The sequence below is a fragment of the Meles meles genome, chromosome 11 (genome assembly GCF_922984935.1).
Source record: "Meles meles chromosome 11, mMelMel3.1 paternal haplotype, whole genome shotgun sequence".
NCBI lineage: Eukaryota > Metazoa > Chordata > Mammalia > Carnivora > Mustelidae > Meles > Meles meles.
Genome location: NC_060076.1, coordinates 19862942 through 19882476, shown reverse-complemented (window position 1 = coordinate 19882476; position 19535 = coordinate 19862942). Strand labels below are relative to the sequence as shown.

The following is a 19535-nucleotide window of genomic DNA, read 5'->3' as shown; positions in this document are numbered from 1 at the left end:
TTCAGAGGACACCCAGTGTTCCCCATTCTCTAGGTTCCAAAGCCAAAACTTGGGGGAACTGCCTCCTTTTGGAAAACAAAATTGGGGGGACTGAAGTATATGCCAGGGCTATCTTTTGTTTATTTTCTTAAATAAGATATCACTTAAGTCATTTAGGGGCAGGAGAAGCATTGTACATGTTTTGTTTGTTCAAAGAGGTTTATACATTTAAAACTACAATTAGCTTAAGTCATTATCCCAATTCTGCTGTTTGTGAATTCCTTTAAAGATTTTATTTTTATTTATTTATTTGACAGAGAGAGATCACAAGTAGGCAGAGAGGCAGGCAGAGAGAGAGGAGGAAGCAGGCTCCCTGCAGAGCAGAGAGCCCGATGTGGGGCTCGATCCCAGGACCCTGAGATCATGACCCGAGCCGAAGGCAGCGGCTTAATCCACTGAGCCACCCAGGCGCCCCTGTGAATTCCTTTAAAAATGCTTATAATTGGGGCACCTGGGTGGCTCAGTTGGTTAAGCATCTGCTTTTGGTTCAGGTCATGATCTTGGGGTCCTGGGATCTGAGCCCCACATCGGGCTCCTTGCTCCATGGGGAGCCTGCTTCTCTCCCTCTGCCTGCTCCCCCTTGTGCTCCCTCTCTCTCTGTCAAATACGTAAATAAAATCTTTTAAAAAATGCTTATAATTTTGGACATGCACCGAATCTTATGGTAGTGAACTCTGTAGGTTCAGGGGTATCCTCTCCTCTTTTCTTCCCTTTCTTCTCTTCTCTTCCCCTCTCTTCCCTTCTTCTACCTTCCCTTCTCTACCCTTCCCTTGTCTCTTCCCTTCCCCCTTGTCTCTTCTCTTTGAAGCCTGTTCAAAAGCAGCAGATTGGTTCTTCAATGGACAAAAAATTTTTGCCATTTTAGGAAAACAAACTCAGGTGTAGTTTTCACCCCGTTTCCCAGCATCTGGTATTGTGCCCCCAAAGAAGAAATACTCATTAGTGTTTGTCGAGTGAGTTAGCAGGTGCAAGAACAGGTCTGCATTTCTGCCCATCAAAGCTTGACCAGAAGGTGACCACGAGCAGAGAAAAGGCTCTGAGCCTTCCTTCCTTGTGAGACCTCTTGTTTTTCTCTTCTGACAGGTGGCTCAGTCGGTTAAGCATTTGCCTTCGGCTCAGGTCTGATCCCAGGGTCCTGGGATTGAGTCCCGCGTCACGCTCCCTGCCCCTTGGGGACCCTTCTTCTCCCTCTCTGTCTGCCTCTCTCTGTGCGTCTCTCATGAATAAATAAATAAAAACTTTTCAAAGTAATTCATGTTCATTATTTCCCACAAATCGGAATCCTGGGGGAAGTATGGGATTTTCCTCTCTTGGGATAAAATTCACGGAAAATGATTGGCTTTGGAAGGAATAGGGAAAGTTGTAGAATTGGGAACAGGACCGGGTCTCTTTTTGTTTAGTGAGTAAGGGCAGGGAGACACACTGAGAGTGAGAGTGAGCAGAAGTGGGGATGGGTTATGGCCTGAGGGGGAGGGGAGGGGAGGGGAGCTTTCTTCACTCATTAATTCAGCAAGTGATTATAGACCAAGCTGGTCCCCAGCCTTGGGGAGCACCGTAATTGGGGAGATGGTCAGTTTGGGAGCACAGAGGCACTCCCAAGCTAGGGGTAACAGTGAAGGTGTGCTGGCTGAAGGGGTGTTGTAGATTGTATAGGAGGTCTTCAGATAAATAGGAAGGGAGCCTTTGAGGTAGTTGGCTCCAAGGCAGGTGAGCAGTTGGCACAGTGAGAGATTTGAGGGTGTTCTCAGGACAGAGGGCTGTTGAGAGCTTGGCGGCACAGGCCTGTGGAGGCTTTTCACGCCTGAGGGAAACATTGGGACTTCGTATCCTGAGAGCGGTGAGGTGTCAGGGCACGGTTCAGGTTCAGGAGCAGCCTGATCAGATTCATGTTTTAGATCTGTGCTGGCTGGTACAGTAGCCCCCCCACCACAGGTGGCTGTTGAGCCCGTGAACTGTGGCTCATCCAAATTGAGACATGCGGTAAGTGTAAAACTAACACACCAGATTTCAAAGACTTGGTAGGAAAGAGTAAAATACGTCACCGATAATTCTCTCAATATTTAGATGTTGAAATAACATTTTGGGTATGTCGTGTTAAATAAAAATACATTAATACAATTAACTTTGCTTTTTAAAATGGGACTACTAGAAGATTTAAAAATCACATATAGGATTCATACTACATTTCTGTTGGGCTTTGCTGTGTTCCAGTCCCTGGGAGATGGAAAGCTGGTTGGTATAATGACTGAGTCATTCATTGGCGGATTCATTTCTTCAACACTGATTTATAGATCGCCTGCTGGGGGCCAGGCACTGTTGTGGGCATTGGGAATACAGTAGTGAGTACAAGAAGGCCCCTGCCATCATAGGGACTGAGCATCTAGATAAGTAATGGAATTTAGGCAATGTTAAGTGCCGTGAAGATAAAGGAAACAGGGTTGGGATGTAGTAGTCAAAGACAAGGAATGGTGTGGAGAGCTGTTTTGAGATCGGAAATCAGGAAAGGCCCCTGACAAATAGAGGCTAGGCTGAAGTGAGGAAACCTGTCTCATGCTTGGTGGGGAGAGGGAACGGCATTTTAGACGGAGGGAACAGTGTGAGCAAAGGCGCTGAGGTGGGAATGGACTTGGAATGTTGGGGGAATAATAGTAAAAGGCCAGGGTGTCTGGATGGGGGACGCGAAGGGCAGAGTGAGATGAGGCAGGCTGGATCCTGGAGGGTCTTGGAGGGCGCCACGAAGGGAGGAGGATTTTAGCAGGTTTTGAGCAGGGGGGTTGACAGGAGGTTGACAGGAGGTTGACAGTCACCTGATTGATAATTTTAAAAGGATCCCGGCTGCTGTAAAGAGAAAGAAAATGAAAGCTGGTTGGGTATTCCAGGGGAAAGGAGAGGTGATGCTGGGGCTGGGAGGAGAGGGCAGGGGAGCTGAAGGAGACGTGGTGCGAGGGGGCATGGGGCGGCCAGAGGTGAGGTGAATGTCAGCGTCACTACCAACAGGGGACCTACTGCTGGGTTGGGTGGAGAGTGCGGGGAAGGTGGTGTGAGTCGCCGCTACTACAGGCCAGAAGCTGGCCTGAGCCCTGGAGATCTGTGGGGCGGAGGCTTGGGGAGGAACGGGTGTCAGTGGGGTGGGTGGGAAACGGGGAACCTTTCCACACGCAGAGTGTAAGATGCTTCTGAGATAAGTAGCAAGTGGGCTCTCAGAGGCCAGGCTGAAATCCGGAAAGTCAGTGAATCATCAGCAAGTAGATGGTGGCCTTTCACTCTGGGACTCTCTGCGGTCACCTGGGGTGTTCGTGTGGGTGAGAGGGATCCCAGTGCAAGCCCCTGACTGGGGAAGAGACAGGACACCCAGCCAAGAGATGGGACCAAGGTGGCAGGGGACCAGGAGGTGAGGGGTCCTCAAAGCCAGGAAGAGGGAGTTTCAGGAAGGAAGGAGAGATCAATCGTGACAACCAAGACAAACATGGAGCATTGTCCATTGGGTTTGGCAACAAGAGGGTGGGTTGTTGGTGACCTTGGGGAGAGGGACTTCCGTGCCATTCGTGGACAAGGGTGGCCAGCTGGAATGGAGGGGAATCAGAAGAATGGGGGCCAGGAGGGGGCTTCAAGCATGGACAGGTATGGACGGGGCCCTGGCTCTGGGCTGGAGTAGTCGCCGGTTCTTGTCACGGGAAGGATGCAGCAGAGGAGGGAAAGTGATGTCGAGGGGGAGAGAAGGGGGACTTGCCAGAGCGGTGACCTTGGGCTGGGAAGAAGGGATGGGACCCAGCACCCTCATGGGGCATTGGCCCAGGTGGGGGTAGATTCAGCTGGGGTGACCGGCAGGAAGAGGGCCTCCTTGGTACAGCCGGAGTAACCTGTCGGATTTGGTGTGTGTGTTGGGAGGAGGGTGAGTTCCTTCTTTTCACTTCTCTTTTCTCAGGGAAAGTGGCCATCAGCAGAGAGCAGGTTGTCTGAGGTTTGAGGGGAAAGGGGAGAGTCTCAAATACTCATGTAGGAGAGCAGATTGAGCAGGGAAATGGTTGGGTTGTGCTAAGGGCCCACTTGAGGTTTGTGGTCATAAATTTAAAGTGAGACAATCCGCGCGGTTGTGTACGTTCCTCCAGCACAAGGTGGGCAGGGAGTTGACTTGGGGTTTTGCAGGGGAATGAAAGGATAGTGGGGCTCGGGAGTGATGCCCATGGGGCTGGTCTTAGCTGGGATAAGCTGGGGGTGGGAGAGTCGGAGAGGAAGGGAAGTTGGGGTGCTAGGTTGGAGAGCCCACTGGGGCAGGCATGGTAGAGGGTTCTGGGGGTACTCACGATTGAGATGGTTAGGGTGGTGGGTCCTTGGCGAGGTCAAGGTCCAGGTATCAATGTGAGACTGGGTGGTGGAACTGGTGGCGGGGGTGGGGGGTGACAGGAAGGCCACTGGCAGAAAGGAGATTGAAGAACTGAGTGGCCAAGGTCACACGAGCTGTTCCTGTTGCTGAAAGTGAAGACAGTCACGGTGGAGGGAAGGACGGTGAGCCGGAGGCCAAAGTCTTCAGCATGTGGTGTCTGCGGCTGACGCCACGGGGGTCTGGTGGAAGGGGTTGCCTGGGCCTTGTGCTCCTGCACTACTCTCATTTTCAAAGGAGGCTAGAGGAGAAAGGCTCCGGAGGTGGCAGAGTAGTGGGGAGGACACCCACAGGCCGGGGAAGCCCACCCCAGGCTCCACTGTGCCCCCAGTGTTTGCCATTGGGCAGGTGACTTCGTTGTCTGAAATTCAGTGAGCATAACCATGGCACCAGCCTCCTCCATTGACCGCAGGGATTCAATGGGCAGAAGGCGCGGCGCACGCTTATGCCCGGGACATGGTTTGTGGTAAGCACCCCAAGACTGGTCGCCCTTTTCACCAGAGCAGAGCCATCCTTAAGTGAGAAGGACGATGTGCAGATGTGTTCCTCCAAAAGGATTGCTGGTCTGAGAACACAGCCCCCCAGGGGCACTAGGAAGGGGATCCATCCCTTTGGTCATGGGCCTTCTGGCCCATTGGTTCAGTGGCAGTCTTTAGGCAGCCGGCTTGTGATACTGGCTGGATTGCGTGAATTCCTGAGCTCTGTCTGTCCCGGGCACACGAGGGGGCAGGGAGACCTTGGGCTGGAGCACATGGTTGGCCTTGGCCGGAGTGGGGCAAGGCCAGGGGTGCCGGGGTATCCTGTTTGTACAGCCCTTTATGCTTTCTAAAGCCATTTGCCACGGCAGCTGTGTGAGGGAGCTGTGGCGGGTGGAGGAGGAGAACGGGCTCACGGTGCCCTCCACAAGCTCAGGTCCCATCAGCTCCAGACCCAGGGCCCCAGTTTTATGAATGGCTGCCAGGTTGGTGGGCGGGTCAGGGATGATGGGGAGCACGGGCCGTCTAGCTGGAGGCCCTGGGGGTGGTGTGGGGCTGTGGGCGGCTCCCCTCTTTGCTCAGAAGTGGTGTGGTGGCGCGGGTTCTGGGGGGTTCCGGGACAGAGAGACTGGCCGGGGCTGCCGCTCTGACCTTTTAGGCCAGTGCCTGTGTGGAAGCACATGGACCCTTCCTCCCAGACTACACTGTGGGCCCCTGCAGGAAGCTCACTGAGTGGAGCGCCTGGCCAAGGTTAAGTGTGCCATTTTAGGAGCTAAAGTGGGAGACCCCCAATCAAGGGACAGGTCCAGGAGAGACCAAGCCAGTGGCTGCTGGCCAGCCTCCCATGAGGCTGCATCGGCATGAGAGTTATTCCCAGAAACACCGCCTACTCTCTACCTAGCGCAGGAAACCTCTAGCGCCGTGCCCTGTATCTTGCGTTGTTTTACCCCACAGAAGGGGCACTGCTGCGTTGGAAACCTTGAATTTGAGCTCTACTTCCTGACTGTGTGACCTTTGCATACATAATTTTTTCTGGGCCTCTGTTGCTTCTGAAAAAAGAAAGGGTGGGTGGGGGGGGTCTCCGTGTAGCCTCCTTTGCTCCCTTCTTCCCCTCTCTCCAGTTTGTCTTCATCGGCTTCATCCTTAGCGTTGATGGCTGGATATTCAGTTCTCTGGACTGCAGGCGCTTTGAGGATGGGATGACATTTTCTCTCACTCCCCACTGTGCCTCCAGGACCTGGCACATAGTAGCTGCTCAACAAATGTTTGCTTAATGGATCACATTCATGCTTACTTGCAGCTCTGTGCACAGTGGTATCTGGAGGGCCAGGTGCTGCTGCACAAACAGGTTGGGCCTGTTCTTTCCAACATCCGGGAGTGGGGGTGGGGGGAGTAGTTGTTGGTTTGAAATCACAGAGTGGGATCTCCCTTCTGCTCCAGGGGAAGCCTCTCGCAGAGCTTGGCATATTGAGCAGGGGTAGAAAGGTGATGCAGCTCCGTGGTCAGAGACCAGGCCCTGGGTTCAAATACCGGCTCTGCCACACCCGGGGGCTGAGCTGCTGTTATCTCAGCTTGAAAAGAGGTATAAAGCTCCCTCACGATGGCATGAGGAATAAATAAGTGTCTACTATGGTGCCAAAAATGTAGATTTTTTTAAAAAGGAGTAGTAAATGTTACTGCAAGAGCAAACAGGAATCTTCTGGAACCTTCTAGAATGTGGCTGCTCCTGGATTATCTTCTGTTCTGTGGCAGTTTCAGAGGACTGGGGACTTCCTGCCGTGAGCAGCATAGAAGGATGGGGATGGGTGTGGAGCTTGGACTCTGGGAGGTGTCTTGGGCATGACTAAAGGTTCTTTCTGAATCTCAACTGTGTACTGGGAGTAATAGAACCTACATCATTGGGTTGTAATAAGGATCAGTTGAGAGAATGTGTATATAAAATGCTTTGGAACAGAACCTGACATATTGGTAACTAGTATTTTTTTGTCCTTGTTTTACTTTCTGTTTTCTGAGGATGCTTAGAAATACCTCTTCTAATGTTACTTAAAAAATTCTAAAAAAAAAAAAAATTCTTTAGTATTTATTTAGTATTTTTTATTGTTTTTCTTTCCTATTTAGCTATTTAGTCCATCTGGATTTATTTTTGTGTATTTTTCCAGGTGTCTGACTCTTTATTTATAAATTGTATTTATTCCTTTTTGCCACATCTGATTTTATTTAATAAAACTTTACAGAGGGTTGAAACTCCCTTCCCCAGGCTCAGTCTCCTCCCTCTCCAGAGGTAACAACAATCCAGAATTTGGTGTTTGTAATTCTAAGACACGTTTTCTAATAATGCTGTATATGGATGAAACCACAGCTGTCCCAAGGGACCTTGCAACTCACATTTTCTTTCTTAAAAACTTATTTTGACATAATTTCAGGCTTACAGAGAAATTGTAAGAATAGTACAAAGAAATTCCTGTATCACGTTTACCCTGATTCCCCAAATGATAACATTTTCCACATTCCCTTTCCCTTTCCTGCCCCCAGCAACACTCTTAGCTGTATATACAGAGAGACCGCCCTTTCTTGTAATTCCTTTCCGAAACCATTTGAGACAAAATCGCAGGTATGCTATTCCTTTACTCCTCGGTACTTCAGAACGTATTTCCTAAAAATAAGGACATTCGCTTACATAACCAGAGCGCAGTGGTCAGAAGCCAGAGCTTCCCACTGATGAATACTATGAGCTCATCTGCAGACCTTATTCCTGTGTCTGTCCCAGTAACGTCCTTCCTGAGCAGAGAAAACCCTGATCACTTGCTGCGTTCACTTGTTCTTTCTCTTTTTAGTCTCTGCATCTGAATTAGTTCTTCCGTCTTTGTCTTTTATGACCTTGACTTTTTTTTTTCCTTTGTCTTTTTTCTGGAGCGTGGGCCAGTTATTTTAGAGAATGACCCTCACGATGGGTCTTTCTGTTGTTTCCTGATTACTAGGTACAGGTGAAGGGTGTTTTGCAGGAAAGACCCAGGAATGATGCTCTGGCCTTCTCAGTGCATCACATCACAAGGCACTGTTACCGCACGGGTCCATCCCGATCCGAAGTGACATATTTACAGTCTTCTGAATGCGCAGGTGTCTGTGGGCCTGCCTCTGGACATCTTTTTGTTTTAAATGGGCCAGTTCACTTAATTCTGTGCTGTTTACTGTCTTAATTACTATACCTTTTAACTCTGTGAGGTTTGCTTCTTGGTGTTTTATGACGTGCGTAGCTCATGGGAATGGGATTCTTCCTCCCATTATATTTTTAACTGATTATTGTCGGTGTGTAGGAAAGCCATTGATGTGAATATTCAGCCTATTTCTGACTGCTTTGCTGAATTCTTTTAACAGTTTTTCAGTTTATTCTCTTGGATTTTTTTATGCAGATAATCGTATCTGCAAAGAATAGCAGGTTTGTCTCTTCCTTTCCAGTAATTATACTTCTTGTTTCTTTTTTCCATTCTGGCTACATTGACTAGGATTTCCAGAATAGTTTTGAGTGACAGGGTAGTGACATTGAGCATTATTGATCATTCCTAACTTTAGTTGGTAGCTCTGGCTTTCTGTTAAGATTGGGGAGGAGTTTTGAGAGGGAACCCTTTACAGAGGTTTTAAAAAATTCCTAGTGAATTATATAATTTTTTTCTTTTATGTCACACTGCCCAGAAGATGTAGGTTGATGTTTATTTTTGGAGCTGATCGCTTTTGTAATTTAGTGCCGTCTCTTATTTGCTAACATTGATGTAGGAATCTTGCATCTGTACTTAATAAAATTTATCTACAGTTTTCTGTCTTTTAAATGATCCTTATCTAGATTTTTTTTTTTTTTAAGATTGTATTTATTTGTCAGAGGGAGAGAGAGAGAGAGAGAGAGGGCGTGCGTGCACACAAGCAGGGTGAGGGGCAGGCAGAGGGAGAAGTAGGATCCTCGCTGAGCGAGAAGCCTGATGTGGGACTCAGTCCCAGGACCCTGGGATCATGACCTGAGCCAAAGGCAGACGCTTAACCTGCTGAGCCACCCAGGCCTCCCTATCCTTACCCAGTTTTTTTAATTTTTAATTTTAAATTTTTTTAAATATTTGAGAGAGAGAACAGGCAGAGGGAGAGAGACAAGCAGACTCACTGCTGAGCAGTAGCCCGATGTGGGGCTTGATCCCAGGACCCGGAAATCATGACCTGAGCTGAAGGCAGACACTTAACCAACTGAGCCACCCAGGCTCTTCCTTACCCAGTTTTAATAGGACAAATATGTTGGCTTTGTAGCAAGAACTGAAATGCTCCCTTCACCCCAACAATTTAGAAAACATAGATGTAATTAGTTTGTTGAGGATTTGGTAGAATTTGCCAGTAAAATTATTTGAATAGTCCCAGTAACTTTGTAAGTCAAATTTCTTCATCTGATTAGTGATCTCTTCAGGTTTTCTATCTCCTCTTGAGTCAGTTTTGGGTAATTTTTATTATCTAGGAACGAGTTTGTTTTGTATGCATTAAAAATAGATAAATAGAAAATTAAAATATATAAAGTATTCCTTTCTCTCTCCTTCCCTCTGTCTCTTCCTTTAATTCTGTAGTTACAGCCAGCTTCTCATTTCTTAATACTTTAAATTTATTTTTAGTTTTCTTGGCTGAATGCATGGGTGTGGAGGGGTAGGGTTGGCTGTTTTATTAGTAATTTCAAAGGACTTGCTCTTGCTTTTATTATCTGGTCTTTTGTTTTCTGTTTCTTTAGCTTCTAATTATTTTTGCTCATTTTCTACTTTTGGTTTATTTTGATTTTTTTCATTCTTTTCTGAGTTACTGCTTTGGAAGTATCCCACGGGATTTGCTATATAGTGCTTTCATTGTTCATTTTTTAAACAGTCTGCAGTTTGTTTTAATTTCTTAAAAAAAAATACTACTCTAAATAACCTTTGGGTTACATTTCCAAGTGGTCAAACTTTTTGTGGCTCTTTCTGTTTAATTTTTAGTTTTATTGCTTCGTGGTCAGAGAATATGGCCTGTGTAATTTCTAATTTAAAAAAATTGTTGAGGTTTTCTTTGTGGCCGATCACGTGATCAGTTTGTGATTGTTCCATGGACTTTTGGAAAGATGCACATTGTCTTGTAAGTACATAGAAAAATAGATCAAATTGGCAGATTGTGTTTTTCAAGTCCTTTATTGCTTTTTTAAAAATTTTTTATTTTTTAAATCCTCATGATCTGTCCATTTTGGGGGAAGTATGCTGCAATCTCCTGTTTTATCCAATTTTTTTTTCCATTTCTCTTTGTATTTTCAGCAGTTTTTGCTCTATGAATTTTATGGCTATGTGAAATGTCATAACTGCATATCCTTTTGGGGGTTGAATTTTATATCTATTAAACTTTTTGCCCTTTGTAATTTTTTCTTTTTCTTTTTTGGAGTCTGTTGCCATTTCTGCTTTTTATTGACATATGCCTTGGTGTCACTTTGTGAATCCCTTGTGTTTTGAAAAACTTGTTGTTTTGAGGGGTACCTGGGTGGCTCAGTCAGAATTAAGCATCTGACTTTTGATTTCAGCTCCAGTCATGATCTCAGGGTCATCATGATCTTAGTGTCATTGTTGTGGGATTGAGCCCTACCTCATGCTCTGTGCTCAGCGTGGAGTCTGCTTGCGTTTCTCTCTCTCCTTCTGTCTTTCCCCCCCCAACCCCCCCATAATGAATGAATGAATGAATGATAATAATAATAATAAATTCAGTCTTAAGAAAATAAAAACTTTGTTTTGAAACAATTTAAGACTTCACAAGGAGTGGAGTGCAGATCAGTACAGAAGGCTCCCATGTGTACACTGCCCATCTTTCTCGGTAACATCGTGCATCTTCTTCCCTTCTGTTTTTAGCCTTTCTGGGTCTCTTTGTTGCAGCTCCTGGCCTACTCTGCATCCCCCGCCCCCGCCCCCATTTGTAATACCCTGGTTTTTAATAGGGGAATTTATATACCACCCATATTTATTACAATTGCTTGTTTGAGTTTCAGCTTCTTTTTTTTTTTAATTAATTTAATTAATTAGAGTGAGAACACAAGCGGGGGGGGGCACTGATGTGGGGCTCCATCCCAGGACCCCGGGATCATGACCTGAGCCAAAGGCAGACACTTAACTGACTGAGCCACCCAGGCACCCCTAAGTTTCAGCTTCTTTCTGCCACCTTTTTTTGCTTTTGGTTTTCCATGATGTTTTTTCCTTCTTACTGTTAGATCACCAAAGTTTTCTTTAGTTACTTGGTGTCCTTATTTCTGTTTTTTAATTCTGCTGCTGCTGCTTGCCCCTCTCCTTTTGATTTAGAAGTCAAAACCCTATTTCTCATTTCTTATGCTTAGATTTTTAACAAACATTTAAGCTTGGGTAGGAATTAATTAGTATTTATAATTACCCTCAAGCCCCTCTCCCCATCCGTTCCCTTCCTCCCTCAGTTATTTGGCCCTTAAATGCACGTGTACATTCCTTATCCTCTCTCCATAAGCGCTTCTTGGTTAATATGATAGGGAATTTTATTTCCAGTTTAGGAAAACACGCATTCTGTTTTGGGATATTTCCTACGAGCCTCCTGGAGCTTCACAGCTCTGTGTTCCCTGTTGTAGATGACTTTCTGTTGGATTTCTTTCTCTTCCCTTTTAAATCTCTGAGGTCTTCTTTGGATTCATTTTCCTTAATGCTTTCAGAAAAGGTGCTGGGGGGTGACAGCAGAATGTTCCTATCCGGGAAGAAGTCATTGCTCTTCCTCACACTTGAATGATGGGCTGGTTTGCTGTTGGGTTCTAGGTTCAGGGCCCATTTTCTCAGAGTCTTGTAGCTTCTGCGTTCTTCTGGCCCGTGCAGATGAGCAGTGTAAGGTTCTGTAAGGCACTTAGACTATCTTGTTGCTCTACCGGTGTTCTTCCCCACTGTGGAAGCATTTAGGATTCCTCTTTGTTCTTGGAGCTAGGAAATGGGATCAGGTGTGTCTAGGTGTCTTGTGTCATTTCTCCTCCTTAGCACTTGGATCTTGTGCTCTGAAAACTCCAGCCTTTCTTTGTGTTCTGTTCTTGGCTCTGGAGAGATGAGATAAGTGAATGTCCGGTCAATGTTGGGTATCCACTGAGGCCATGGTGACCAGATTGCTTGGGATGCACATGCAGCTGGACAGCTGGTCGACCTTCTCCAAGCCATCTGGAAGAGACATGAAAACAGCTCCTACCACGTGCAGTGTTTGGGAGATAATGTAGACAGCTAGCAGAATGTGTCGCCCAGTGTCTGGCTTGGAGTAAGTCATCAGTAACAGGAGCTTCTCTTTCCATAACCCTCGAAGGTATCAGAGATGGAGAAAGGGGTGGGCTCTTGAGTGGGATGTCCAGGCCAGATAAGATAGGACCTTCTCAGAGCCTCATTCTACCTACTCAAAATGATGGAGCTTCATAAGTTTTTAGGTATAGTTATAGCTTTTTAAATCTCACACAGAGGAGTGGGCTTGGGAGATCATTTCTCACATCTCAATCTTTTTTTTTTTTAATATTTTATTTATTTTTTTGACAGAGAGAGAGAGGTCACAAGTAGGCAGAGAGGCAGGCAGAGAGAGAGGGAGAAACAGGCTCCTCACTGAGCAGAGAGCCTGATGCGGGGCTCGATCCCAGGACCCTGAGATCATGACCTGAGCCGAAGGCAGAGGCTTAAACCACTGAGCCACCCAGGTGCCCCTCACATCTCAATCTTAAGTCTCTTCCGTTTTCCATTGTATTTTGTCTTCCTGGTTGAAGTCAACTTGGTTGAATGCAGGATCCAGGGGTTCAAAAAGCCTTTCATTTGCTAAAGAGGAGAATGGACTGCATCCCTGTGCTTGTGTGGATGGAGTAACTGAAAAGGTAGATGTCCTCATGCGTGATCTGGCTTGCCCTCTGATGTCTCCTTTGTGACTTTTGCCACTCTCCTGGGCTCTGCACTGCTGGGTCTCACATGTAATAGCTGCTCAGGAAATGCTTGCGGAGCCGTCAGTGAATTGGTGCTCCATTTTTCTGACACGGAGAAGTGCCTCTCACTTCGCAGGGCAGTCCCCTTGCATTTGCTGTTTTATGGAAGATTTTATTTGGGGCTGAATTACAGTCCATTCTTTCAAGAAAACGAGAAGAACTGGTTTAGGACCATTGTGAAACTTCATTTTAATAGCAATAAGACAGGGCTCTCGCAACTTCAAAAAGGGCAATCAAGAAATTCTTGTTTGCTCAACAGAAAGAGCTATTTACAGTGGTTACATGGGTTCAAAGTCACTCCAGACTCCATATAATTCTCAACTTCTAATGACTTTTTTGGCCTCTAACTTAATTGGTGAAAGTGTGATTTGTTTAGAGGGATGTTCTAGGTTGGTTCCATCAGGTTGATGATGGTCCCAGCCATATCTAGAAACATCACCAGAAGAAATCTGGCTGGGGAGGAGGCAAGGGTAGGGTGTGATTTTCCAGTATGTTTTCACTCTTGGCGTGGTTTGCAAAGCAAACATTCTTTTTTTTTTTTTTTTTTTTTAAGATTTTATTTATTTGACAGATAGAGATCAGAAGTCGGCAGAGAGAGAGGAAGGGAAGTAGGCTCCCTGCTGAGCAGAGAGCTCAATGCGGGGCTCGATCCCAGAACCCTGAGACCATGACCTGAGCTGAAGGCAGAGGCTCAACCCACTGAGCCACCCAGGTGCCCGCCAAGCAAACATTCTTGAGAATCTCTTCTGCCTGGTACTCTTGGGCCAGGGGAGCGAAGCTGGATGTGATCCTTGCTCTCAAATGGCTTGGTGTCCAGTGGAGGAATCGGGATGGGCATGAATTATTGCAGTAGCCTCTGGTAAGTGCAGACTCCGCATCCACCCCTGGAGACCTGGAATGTTTGGGAGAACAGTGTCAGCTAAGGAGCTAACCGTGGACCTGAGAGGAAAGGGTGTTCTGGACAAGAGTTACTGCATGTACAGAGGTTCCAAAGCATGTGTGTTGGGCTCCGCAGCTTGATTCTGGAGAGAATGCAGGTGCATCTGGGCGGGGCCCTGCGCTTGGCAGCACTGGGAGCGCCTGTATTCCATCTCACGGGAGCTGGTGCCATCCAGCTACAGCTGACTGTGGACATGTTAGAACATAGACCCACTGTGGCCAGATCTTCTGATTTTTTTTTTTTTTTTAAGAGAAGTTCTAAATCTGGAGTTTATGTAAAATTTCCTAAGTTTCAAATTACGGCAGCTGACTGAAAAAAAATTTAAAATAGTGTGAACTAAATCACTCCCCCCCTCCCGAAAACAAAAAACAAACAACAAACATTCCAAGCCACCTGTTTGTGAAACCTGTTGAGAGGATGAAGAGGTACCTAGGCCCCCTAACCTAGCCTTGACTGTCCCATCCATTGTCATTGTCAGAAAAGGGAGCTTGGCCCTGAATCCTAAAAAGGAGTCTGGGTGATTCTGGAGAACCGTGTCTTCCCCTGACCTCGGTTCACTGTGATACAGAGAATGGGAGTTGAAAGACTTTTGGGTTTTTGGGTTTTCTTCTTTTAACCCCCCCGCCCTTCTTTCCCCCTTAACTAAATCTGGATGGGGAATGAAATGGTGATAGTTGGGGCTGGTTTGCCTCTTAGAACTTTGGCTTCCCCTTGCCCCTGCTCCTGCCCTGCACAGTTCTGATCCCATGTGGAAATCCTACCCTTTCCACCTTCCTCTTCTGGTTTGTTGGAGGGCAGAGCAAGGACCAGAAAAATATGCTCTTGGGCTTGACCTTGCCAGAATAGCCATGAATGCTTCTCTTCCCCCCGAAGTAGAGGAATACATGTTTTATTTAGAATCCTTTGTTCTTAAATACATAACACGGAGATGTCCAGTAGAAGTAGAATGCAAGCCGCTTATCTGACATTAAATTTTCTAGTAACCTCAGTAAAAACGGAAAAAGAAACAGGTGAAGTTAATGTTCATGTATTTTCAGACCCAGTATCTCCAACGTGTTGTCATTTCAACATGTAGCCAATATAAAAATTCCTGTTAATCCAGCATACCTGTTTTTTTTTTTTCTTTTTAAATTTCACACAAAGTGTTCAAACTTCGTGGGCATTTTCCACGCACAGCACATCGCACTTTGGATTAGCCACGTCTCAGATGCTCAGCAGTCCCATGTGGCTGGTGGCAAGTGTATTAGACAGGTGCACATAAAAAGGTGATACTCTACAGACAAAAGAGTTTACAGGTCAGATGTGACCCATTTACGTAAAAGGACCCATTTGATCGTGTATTTCCTCTGCTTGAGCCTTGCTCGGCCCTCCGTTCTCCTCAGGATGGGGTTCCACCGGCATGACCATCTCTCCGAGCCCTCCTTGCACCCTCCCTCCTTCCCCCCCCCCCCCCCCCCCCCCCCCCCCCCCCCGCCAGACTGACCTTTTCCTTCTTCAGACATGCCACACACTTCCCAGCCTCTGAGTGCTCACATATCCTGTTCCCATTGCCTGGATCCTGCCGCCTGCCTCTACCCCCACATTTTGCCTAGATCACACTAAACCTTTTTTTTTTTTTTTTCAGGTTAAAAATCTTGTTCAGGGACGTCTCTCCTGTCCTCCACACCCCCAGCCCCAGGCTAGATTATGTTTCCTGTTTGATGCTGTTGGGTGGTGGGGGGAAGAGTAGCGTCTCTCTCTCTCTCCTCCTAGCACGTAGCACAATTACAATTACCTAGTTACCCTAAGATACGGTCTCATGTTTCTCTACCCCAAGAATGCACAGACCAGAGTGCTTTGTTTGCTCGATTTATGCACGGCAGCTCCCATCGTGGCTGCAGAATATAGATGATCAATAAATATGAGATGATGAATGGTACAGGGCTGAGGCTCAGTCCTGTAGAGCCACCATCCCCACGCCCCACTCCCCCTCCCCTCCACCCCAGAGGCCCAGACCCCCAGCAGCGAGGCCAGGGGGTCAGCCCCTGTGGCCTGTGCTAGATCTGCTGCTTTCTCCCCGGCAGAATCAGCCACTCCCTGTCTCTCTCTCGACTGGCTTTAGGTTGGCTGTAAATTATATTTTTGGTGGCTGTTAATAAAAATATAGGGCTGGGGGAAAAAAAAAGACTTCTCCTAATAGAATTTTATTAAATGGCACTAGTTTAAAAATGTCTCGTAAAAAGTTAATTAATTTGGGATTTGGGGATGAAAGGCGTGATATAAATGTCAGTTATTATTATTACAATTTTAGCCTCATGCTTATGCTCTTGATCCAGCCCCTGATCTGGAGTTTCTCCTACACCCAGGGACTGGCAGCTTCACTGAAATGCTAGAGGCAAATTTGAGCTTTGGGGTGGGGGTGGGGGTCCATCAGGGACAGAGGGGACTTTGCCAAGTTAGGCTGTCCTGTCTTTTCATCTAGGATGAGGCAAGGCCTTAGAGCGAGCCACTGACTCAGGGCTGGGGGGCTGTTCTGAGCAGGATGGTCCAGGCGCTCTGGGAAGCTCCAGGCCAAAGCAGCCAGAAACGTCAAGGTCACGTGCCTAGCCCGAGCCCCGTCACGAAATCCTGGGATGGTGGAGCTGTCAGGGCTCCGAGAGATTCCCGCTTTCATTATACAGAGAAGGAAACTGAGTTTGAAGAGGGGTGGTGGCTTGCCTAACCCAAGGTCACGTAGCAGGTTAATTAAATTTATGGAGCAAAAGGCAGCAGAAAGCAATTAGTAAAGTAGGGGAAACCTTCTAAAAAAGAAAGATTCAGGCAATTTATAGGTGACAAGTCTAGAAACTGTTTTCCAAGGAAACAGGGAGTCCTGGGATTTCCTGTGAGTTCACAGAGACAGACAGCCCTTCACTCCTTCAAGACGCCCCACCTTCATTCCCCTGATTGCAGACCCGGGACCTGCGGGGAGGGACTGTAGACCTGACCCAGTGTGTAATTACTTACGCGAGGTGGGGGGCAGGCTGGAGGTGGGGGCAGGCTGGGGATGTTAATCACCGACGGAGCCTCTTCCATCTCTACCGATTGTAGGCCAAGGAGTGAGGATATGTGAGCTTCATTTCCTCCTCTCTGGAGTGGGGGGTGAAAATACCCCTTGCAGGGGTGTGGTGGGGGAGTGCAGGTGGGTGGTGTAGTGGGTGCTTAGGTGCTGGGTGCAGTCTGGGGGTCTCATGCCCTTATGCTCACCTGTATTCACAGAACCCAAGGGGAACCTGGTGGTGGGTTATGCAGGGGAACCTTCCCAGGTGCCATTTTGCACCCCAGGCTTCATGGCCAGGAGCTGCTTGTTTCCAGAGATGGGCCTCACCCTGTTCTTCCCTGCAGCCCATTCATTGTGTTGTGCGGGGCTCTGGGGGGGCTTGCCTCCTCCTGGCCGCCTGTGGTTCTCCAGTCTTGGTTCTGTGTTGAGGATTATTGGTGGCATCTCTCCTCTCTCTCCTTCCAAGTGAAGGCCTACTGTTTTCCACAACTCTCTTCCCTTAAATCATGGGGGTAGAGTGCCCTGTTCAGAGGAGGGGCTCACAGCGGCTTTGGGGAAGGAGGGAGGGAGGGAGGGGGCAAGCTCCTCCCCATTTAGCTCTCCTGACAAAGACTGTCCTAGGACCTTTTAGGGACTCCTTCTCCACTGGTTGGTTGGGATCGTTCAGGGAATTTGGCAGTCAGAGCTGGGTTTGAACCTGGGCTCCTCTGCCTGAAGGAGAAACTTCATCTCCGTCATTCTCTGTTTCTTCTTCTGGACGCTGGAGGTATAGAATGCTTACCACAGCGTTACTGGGATGTGTGAGGGGATGGAAGACTGCACCAGCTGCACACCGAGTGAATGCTCAGATGGTACAAATGATTGGCGTATACTCATGGCGTCGATGTGCGTTCCAGGTGACCCCATCGAGGCCTTCCTAGATAACACGTTCCTTGAGGTATCTAATAAGTCCAGCAGAGGGCTTGACACGAAGGCTCCTTCTAGAACCTTCCAACTCCTGTGGCCACGTGCCGAACTGAATGGCAAGTTCTGGCTTCTGTTATGACTCCCAGGGTCAGGCCATGGGAGATGCTGTTTGGGCCTTCATGTCCCCCTGGCTGCTCTGTGTGGCCAGAACCAGCCCTGACATGAGGCTTCTGCGCAGGTACGTGCTCTCCCGGCCTTTTAGGATGTGAAAAAAGCCAGCTATTGTCTCCACCAGAAAAAAAGTGCCTCAGCTCTATTTTTATGTTTCATTATAAATAAACTTCTACTCCCCCTACTCCCTCCCAAGAAAACCACAGCTGCCTCAGACATTGGAGGCCTTTGAATTGAAGGCCTCGAGGAATGTGGGGGAGAAGGGCGAGTCCGGGAAGTCCCCTTAGTTGCCATCTTGTTGCTCTTGACAAAGAGCGTCAGAATGGCAGCTTGTTTTCCCCTCAGTCGATGGCGGAGCCCAGCAGATTGTGTGGAAGGAGATCCTGTGGGCCTCCAGGAACAGAGGAGCCTCCCCCCGCCCCTCATCTTTATTGGATTTCAATGAGTCTTTCTGCTCTGGGTCATATGTGCAGTGCAGCCTCATAAATGGCGCAGTGGAATTTTCGCTCCCTTTGTACTGAGGGCCTCAAGCACACTCCATGGCCATTGTCAACCCTGAATGGGGAAAATGCAGAAAACCCAGTAGAAGTCATTTCTCGAAGGCAGCGCTGAGATGTGGAATAGGACAGTTCTGCTTTTAGGCACAAGTTAGTCAGAAGGTGCTGCGTGGGAGGGAAGCAGAGACCGCCTTGCCCAACTCCACGGCATCAAGAGTGTCCACCTTTGCCTGGAAACCCAGATTCTCACACTTTACCCTTTAAGAGAGTTGCTGAGGGCACCCAGGCCTCACAACTGCGCCGTTCATTGTCAGATCAGGGGAGGCATGTGGCCATGGGACGTGGATGGTTCTGGAAGGAATCTGGAGGCTGCCTTTTCTGACCCTGCTGAGATGCTTTAGACCCAGGCTTATTGGATTAAAAGGACATGTGGTATTTTATCAGACCCACCTGGTAGTGGCCAGTTAAGTGCCCAGTCTGTGACATTTATTCATCCACATCGTTTTGGTGTCCACCGTGGGCCAGGCATCGTGCTAGGAGCCAGCCAGGCAGGGGTGAGTAGATGGGAGTCCTGGGATTGTGATGGTACCAGGGCCAGCAGCTTCAGAAGGCGTGTGCACAGGGTCAGTCCTGTCTGGTGAAGTTATTATCTCTGTGCTTCCCAGCTTGGTAGGGAAGGGTGCTGCTTTCCTACACTTTGGAACTTGGAAGATGTTAGGGGGTGGTCCACTTCCCCCTTTCTCCTCACGAGGAGCCGCTGAAGGACTGGGGGGCAGTTGATCTCTGCCTTTTTTCTGATCTTCGAAGTGGCAGAGATCGGGTTTGAAGGCAGGCTCCTCGGTCCCCAGATCAGATGTCATGCTTGTATTGAATGGGATGGTGGAGAAGATGGCCCCGGGAACAGCAGGGTCAACATGGTGGCCTTAACTGCCCATGACATTGCCTTGCTCCTTGACTTAATCCGATGGAGCTCCACTTTTCCCATATGGAAGTAGCTTCTGGTTACTGCAAATTGCTGCCTGTATTTGGAAAAAAGCCATTAGAGAAGGAACATTTCCATTGCCCGTGAGATATAAGGGCTGGGTCTTCAGGGTGGAAGTCCCATAGCTCAAGGGGTCAGTG

The 19535-nt window shown here is 47.8% G+C and overlaps 1 protein-coding gene across 6 annotated transcripts in view; it reads left to right on the top strand.

Annotated features, from left to right (window-relative positions):
* ZNF618 (zinc finger protein 618) overlaps nt 1-19535 on the top strand; it is a 183858-nt gene that overhangs the window by 56665 nt on the left and 107658 nt on the right. The window lies entirely within an intron of this gene.